Source organism: Porites lutea, chromosome 14, assembly GCF_958299795.1.
Source record: "Porites lutea chromosome 14, jaPorLute2.1, whole genome shotgun sequence".
Taxonomy (NCBI): domain Eukaryota; kingdom Metazoa; phylum Cnidaria; class Anthozoa; order Scleractinia; family Poritidae; genus Porites; species Porites lutea.
The window spans coordinates 8676881-8685033 of NC_133214.1; the positions used below are offsets into that span (position 1 = coordinate 8676881).

Below are 8153 nucleotides of genomic sequence, written 5' to 3' on the forward strand. Positions count from 1 at the left end.
ATTAAATTTGGGAATATATTTCACTAATTCATTAAATTTTCTTTCATTTTCTTTTTGATATTGTCTAATAGATCTTAAAGCATTAAAATCATATTTTTTAGCTGCTGCTAAAAAATCTTCACTCATTTTTGTTATTATCATTTAATCTTTAAACAATTTATTTTTTTACAGCGAGCGAAGCTATCGAGCATTCCACTTTCATCACTTATTGATTTTCTCTAGTTTATTTCATTTGGAGAAAGTGGTGAGATGTGTATTAACTAATATGCACCACTCTTTTTATGGTGAGAGATGGTTTGTATAAATGAAAAAGTTTAATAGTTTTAATAATGTATGAATTTTGCCTAAATTAAGGGGGGAATTTAGTGATAATTGGGAATATGGGAATACGGGGGAGTTTTTAATAATGAGAAATGAATGGAGGGTTTTAAATATTTTATGACGGGGCAATTGGGGGAATAAGTCGTTCCAGAAAGCATCCTATTATAACTACTTACGAGCTTACGCTACCTGTGTTTCCAAGTCCGAAAACCACTCTACAAACAACGCATTTTGATTGGTCAAATCTCGTGACGCACACCGCCTACTACTAAGCCCCCCTGGGGGAGGGAACTAATATGGGATTTACGGTAATTTTAATTGGTTCTTAAAACAATAGCCAACAGAAGAAGTGGCTATTTGGCAGCTCCGACGTTCGTGGGGAGCGATCGCGTGACGGTGCCTTTCGTGTTACAAAACCATTTATCATGAACGTGTACATGCACCGCGTTGATGAAAATGAAAGTGTGAAGTGTTTTACTTTGGCTATCTCTGCCTTGTGAAAGAGCACAGTGAAAAATGCGTCGGAATCGCAAGTATTTTGTAAGTAGCTAGATTGTTTATTATTTTATTATACGTGTAAATAATATTACCCCCTTGCTTGGCAATAGCGAAAGGGTTGTTGTACGGTTGTTTAGGGCGTCAAGGGCCGACGTGAGGACAGAAAAGAACTCTTATTTTACTCTCTGCAGGGAAAACTCGACACTGCGTTCGCTGTTGCCATCTCTCTTGCGTTCGCTGTTGCCATTTGTCAGCTTTGGCGGTTTCAGTTATTTCTGTCTCTCTGCCGTATGATAATTTATGTCCCCTTTCACGAATATGGTAAAATAATACCAACTCCGAGTGCACTTAATGTCAACAGCCAAGCTTAGTTTGCTAGAGTGCATAAAAAATAGCAACAAACAGTTGGGATTAAAATTCTGGTCATTCCAGATGGCCGCTTTTATTTACATAACTAAGAAATCCAAGAAATAAGAAACTAAAAGTAATTTATTTAAGCTCTAGCAAAGGTGAGGGCCACGATAAAAGGCAAAACATGATGTAAACCAAAAACTTAATTACACATTGGAGGAGAAATGGGGTGGAGGTGGGTTGATTTCTTGAACGTCCGAAGATTGAGCTTGCAAATTGTGAGTGGAATCGAAGTTGTTCACACCTTATAACTCCTCGAGAAAAACGATCATGCGATTGTGTAATTTTACTGAAAACGTGGAGAGTAAAATTACTGCACATGTTGAGTAAATGTACGGAACGAGGACTACAGTAATTTTACTGAACGTGTTCCAGGGATATAAGTGGTCCCTGAGATCTCCTGATTATCTTGTGATCGATACTTTACATGACTGTACCTTTTACCTATTATATAGTAAGAAGCAAAGGTCAAGAGAATCACCTGTACATGTCGACGAACATTATCAGGTCACAAAAACAACCACCTCAACCCTACATTAAACTGTGTAAATAACTACATATTATTGTGTAGGTGACATAAATTTTTTTATTTGCGAGCAAATAAACTCATTTATGTCCCCTTTCACGAATATGGTAAAATAATACCAACTCCGAGTGCACTTAATGTCAACAGCCAAGCTTAGTTTGCTAGAGTGCATAAAAAATAGCAACAAACAGTTGGGATTAAAATTCTGGCCATTCCAGATGGCCGCTTTTATTTACATAACTAAGAAATCCAAGAAATAAGAAACTAAAAGTAATTTATTTAAGCTCTAGCAAAGGTGAGGGCCACGATAAAAGGCCACAGGACGCTGTTTCAGCGGCCGGCCCCACCCGCAGGCTGTTGAATTATAAATGCAGACTTAGGGTATGATAAACACAGCGCCAGCTTGTGTTTCGGGATATTAACAGCTAAACGCTTGCTTACGTAAAATTCGTACCTAAACTAGGCGTTCTGATATATTTGAGAAAGGCGTTTGATTTCCAGCGACCTAGTAAACGAATTTGAGAGTCAGAAAAACCTTTAGCGGTAGCCCAACTAGCGGCTCCAATACGGAAACTATGAGCTTTGTAAAGAGCACAGTCAAGGTTGTTAAACTTAAGGGCAGCTTTAAGCTTCGTGACAAAAAATGTCCTAGTGATAGGCGTCCCATCGGGCCAGCAAAACAAGGAACCCGGAGCATAACCTCTAAGTGAAACATATTGCAAAAGCAACTGTACAGGACAGCACAAGGACTCAGGATAAATGTAAACAACAAAATTCTGTCCCGGGTCACTGTGTTTGTAGTTAATAAGAGTAAGCTGAAGGGCTTTGACGTTTCCCTTCTTATCCACTAAGCGATCTAACTGAGTTATTCTAATGAGATTAGTGCTCTCACCGGAAGTTGTTGTTATTTCTCCTATTCGCAGAAATGCAAAAAATGCAATGGCACACATAGCTGAGAGCAAATGTATTTGATATGCTGATGAGACTGTGTGTTGAAACGATCCTAATAGCTTGTTTAGGATTGGTAACGTAATCGGCAAACGAATATCTGTAGTGGGAGCTAACTTCCTATAGCCCTTAAGGAGCTGATTTATAATGGCTGCTTTGGTGGGATCATCCACTGCAGCTAATTGATGTACGTAACTAATGGCAGAAACATAAGACGTAACGGACGACGCTGCGTATTTCAAAGAGTACAAATGAGCAATAAACAAAGCTAAAATAGCTGGTTGAATGGGTAGCTTAATAAGCATGTCACCTAAAAATTGCTGGGCCCAAGAGGTAAATAGCGCCAGGGCCTTTTGTAAGCTTTAACTGAAGCGCTACTGATGCTAGCCTCTAAAAGTGTTTTAGTTATATCGGCCAGTTCTCTGGTAGCAGATGTGGAGGAACAATTGTCGGTTCGGCTGCTGCATACTGGTCGAGGGACTTGAATTTGTCTACCTGTAAACGCGATAATGCGTCAGCGCTTGTGTTACAAATACCGGGCAGATGAACTGCCTTAAAAAGTATGTTATGCTTCAAACATGACAAAACCAAGGAGCGGACTAAAACCAACAGTTTTTTATCTTTTGTGGTTTTCTTATTGATAACCTCCACAAGCGCTTGGTTATCTGTATGGAATGTGACACACTTATTGGCCAGCCTATTGGCCCATATTTCAACACTAATTACAATCGGAAACATTTCAAGTATGACTATATTAAGCGAGCTCCAACGCTTGGGCCAAGCGCCATATAACCAGTTCCTACCAAAAACCGCGCCATAGCCTAATGAGCCTGAAGCATCAGTGTATAGGTGTATCATATCGGATGAAAGCCAAACGAAATCTAAAAAGAACGATTTGCCGTTGAACTGTGTAAGGAATTGCAACCACAAGTGAAGATCGCCTTTTACTGCGCTCGTTAAGCGAATCATATACATCGGTCGCCTGACGCCTACTGTGAGGTTAATCATTCTTCGGAGAAATGTTCTTCCAGGCACAACTACTGAGCAGGTAAAATTTAACAACCCTATTAGAGATTGCATGTCTTTTAGAGTGACTTTCTTGCGCTTTAGGAAATCTTGTATCATGTTAGTACATTTGTCTATCTTATCCTGAGGAAGCCTCGCTTCCAACTTGCAAGTATCAAGTTCGATACCCGCAAAAGAAAGAACTGTACTAGGACCAACGGTCTTTTCAGGCGCCATGGGAACCCCTAAATCGTCACAAGTTGTTAAGAACGATAAAAGTTTTGTCGAACATGTAACTGTATCACGCTCAATGATGAGAAAATCGTCTAAGATATGTAGAATACCCGGAGTTGACAATTTGTAACGTGCAATCCATTCTAACGCGGAGCTAAATGCCTCAAAAATCTTGCACGAGCTGGAACAGCCCATGGGCAAGCACTTATCATAATAAAAGTGATCTTGCCAAAAAATACCAAGCAAGTCGTAATCATTTGGGTTAACCGGAATCAATCGAAAAGCATTTTTGACATCTGTCTTTGCAAGCGCACAGCCCCTGCCTGTGCGCCTAATAATCCTAATAGCATCGTCGATTGATGCGTAGCGAACTGAAGATGCTTCCGTAGGAATATGAGAATTGACAGATGTGCCATAAGGAAAAGATAAGTGATGAATTAAGCGAAATTCCCCTGGCGCCTTCTTAGGGATTAAACCTAACGGCGATAAACGCAATGAAGAAAAAGGCTTTTCAGAAAAAGGTCCAGCTATTCTACCTAATTTTAATTCCTTGGAAAGTTTTTCATTGACAGCTGAAGGATTTTGAATTGCTGACAGCAAATTATTGCAGAAGGACGTCTCGTGATGTCCGACGTAATCAAGAGAAAACCCTCTTAAGAAACCATCTAGTAGATAGCGCTTCGACGCCGGTGGATAGCCGTCTAAATAAAACTCTAATTTACTTATTTTGATTGGTGTTGGTAGCGGCATGTGCCGAGGCGGGGCGTGATGTAGCGGCAGAGGGTTTGGTCCCTCGACATCTAAAAGCCGGATGGGTTGCCCCACATTTGAAACATTCATGTTTGAAGTTACAGCCGAAACATTTTTCGCCTTGATGAAACTTCCAGCAAAAGCCTTTGGGAAAGGGCTGAGACGATTGTTTATTAGCGTTGTTTCCTGGAGAAGCTGGAAATGAACTACGGGTCATGTGGTGCGCCTGCAACCACAATTCCCATTGTATTTCATCCCAGGGAAAAAGGGATTTTTGCCGCAAATAGCGGAAATTCTCATCGTAATAGCGCCAATGCGCATTTTTGGCCGCTAAATCACGCACCGTCGCACTATACTTCATCAAGGCCGGTGCCGTTTCTGGAAAACGCACTGTGTAAATAGCAACAAAAATTTGAAATGCAGAGGTCCACTGATCGATTGTAGCTATGCGCTTGGTGTTTTGCACAGGCTCGAGACTAACAGTTGGCGTTGAATTTCTTGAACGTCCGAAGATTGAGCTTGCAAATTGTGAGTGGAATCGAAGTTGTTCACACCTTATAACTCCTCGAGAAAAACGATCATGCGATTGTGTAATTTTACTGAAAACGTGGAGAGTAAAATTACTGCACATGTTGAGTAAATGTACGGAACGAGGACTACAGTAATTTTACTGAACGTGTTCCAGGGATATAAGTGGTCCCTGAGATCTCCTGATTATCTTGTGATCGATACTTTACATGACTGTACCTTTTACCTATTATATAGTAAGAAGCAAAGGTCAAGAGAATCACCTGTACATGTCGACGAACATTATCAGGTCACAAAAACAACCACCTCAACCCTACATTAAACTGTGTAAATAACTACATATTATTGTGTAGGTGACATAAATTTTTTTATTTGCGAGCAAATAAACTCATTTAAGCTCATGATATCTTCCTCGTAGTATGATAGCCTTTTCCGTTTTTATTTACGCATAAGCCTGTATGGCTGGGATGCAGAGGAGTTCTCTGCCCGAGATAGATGCTATTCCCTATCCTATTATTATGCGCTATAAAAAATTCGTTCCAGACATATGCGTGGCATCACATTTTTAGGTTGGACGGTAAACAGTTTTGTTGCTTGTTTGACGATCAATAACCACGGAAGCGACTTTGTGAGCGAAGCATGACATGCAGGAATTTTCTTTTGAAAGGTTAGCTGCATTTTGGAGAAGACTTAGACTGAGAAACGGAATGAAAGGTTATTTGGTGGCAGTAGATACTGGCCAGCCTGCACTGCATACGCATTGTCCGTCACATGCACAATCGATGTATAGTGTCTGCGACGCTGGCTATAGTTAGCTTACGGTTTAAGTTAAAGATGTCAAAGAAAATGCTACTGACTAATTCTGAAGTCAGTTATAACATTATTAAAAACGTCGTGGCTATATGCCCGGCATCCCGGAAGGGTCTTAAAAAAACTAAACACCTGGCATTCAGACTGAAGAAATTTTCTAGAATTTCTGCAAAATCCCTTTTTCTAATCGTTTGAAAGTATTCTATCTTCATTTAGAATAGCCAAGCGATAAGACAAACAAACCTGGCTTCGCAGCTGAGCGGTTGTGGTTTCTTGGACATAGAGTAGAGTGGACGCTGTTTCGATAAATTTCGTGAGTAGCAGCGCGTGACTCACGGGCACGATTTCATCAGGCTAAATACCCGGCAGTCTGAAAGGGGAGCTGGAAAGTTAAAAAGCCTTCTCTTCAGCTTCAATTCCAACTTCAACTTTATTTGAATACATTTTTGTATATGTACAACACAACACAAAGAGACTGGTCTGCAAATAGCATTTGCTAATCTGGGCGGAACACTGAGTCACACTGAAACATTAATATTCGAGTTTTCGGTCGATTAAACTCAATTGGAAAGACTTTTTCCGCCTTGTTAGCTAATTAGATGCAAAGTGGGGTTTGGTTCAATTTGTGCAATACAGTTGCAGTCGTTATTCATTGTTTAAAAGTAGATTTGAGTTTTTAGCATCACGAATACACATGGTGGAATGCAAACTTATTTTTGCATATATAATCTGCTTCAAACCAAACAAAGCTACCAAGGGTAGCAGCATTAGAAATTATAAAATGACTAAGATAGTGCGCGCGCTCTATGTAAACATGGTTGTGGCGTCAAGATGTCCTGCTCTTTGCGCGCTTATCACACAATGCAAGGGCGAATTTGAAAAAGTTTTCGAGTTCAAAACTCGACAAGTTTATTTTATTTACCCCTTTCTTCGTCGGCGGAAACTTGGAAAATCGTTGCAAAGAAGGTGTGTCAATTTTTTTTCTCTTAAGCTGACATTTTATGCGAGAAAAATCAGTATTTTGGAAACAGACAGTTATGCAAACCCTCGACTTCGTCTCGGGTTTGCATAATTATAACTGTCTCGAATTCTCCCAACCCCTCTCTTGTTTTCTATTGCTTAAGTAATGTGGTAGTAGAATTTCAATAAGTATTCAAAAGATCATAGCACTCGTATGGCAGAGTATACGCCTCTACAGTCATAGGCGTACGGACTGTTTTTTGCCAGGGAGGGCGGCAAACCATTTGCCCAAAAAATTTTTGCAAGTTGCTCAAATGTTTACAAAACAGTCGAATAGACACGAGGGCCGATGCAACAACATATAGGCCGTACTGGCATATGAAAATGGCTCGATACACTTTTTCAGGGTTAATAACTGCCAAGTTTGAGCATAAACTACGTCGCCATAAACAAACATTTGGAAAAATTGCCACCACAGTATGAAAATGGTTGCAATGACATCGGAGTTGTCATAGCAACGAAAGGAAGCCATTACCTATTATGCTCGCAGCAATATTTCGCCGTGCGCACTGTTCTTCCAAAATCGATCACAGGAGCTTTTTCCTCCAATAGTCGCCTCGATGTTCGTCAAGTTAAAACGGAATATGTAAGAGCGTTATCGAGATATTTTGGGATAAAGTTTTTATCGTTGGAAATACGGTAAAAAAAAGGAAATATTTGATGTTTGGCTGTTATCTGCAGAAAACGATGCGCTTTTGACATTCAATTTCACCTCATAGTAGTTTCAATCTTTTTAAAAAAGTGGTTGAAAGATCATGGAGATAGCTCCGGCCAATCGCTGCAAAGAAGGATTTGATTAGTATGTATCATGGCGCTCTTGTTAGCGGATTATAAACATTTCAGTCTACTTTAACAAATTAGTGAATAATTTTCAAACCGCTCGCGATAGATTTTTTAAAAAAATAAGATTCTTCTCGTAATTCAAACTGAGAATTACTTTCAGACCCATTGCTGATGCTATCTGCCATACACCGTTCTACGAGCGGAGATGATTCTAGAAAGTTAGGCGGAAGTTTATTCTAATAAATTCACGAGTGGAAATAGCCCATTGCAGTACAGTGCCCGACAATGAAAAAAATCAGCATATGATACCTTTCCCTTA

The 8153-nt window shown here is 39.9% G+C and overlaps 1 pseudogene; it reads right to left on the reverse strand.

Annotated features, from left to right (window-relative positions):
* Positions 1-2193: 2193 nt before the first annotated feature.
* LOC140925081 (uncharacterized) lies at positions 2194-4733 on the reverse strand (annotated as a pseudogene).
* Positions 4734-8153: the final 3420 nt, after the last annotated feature.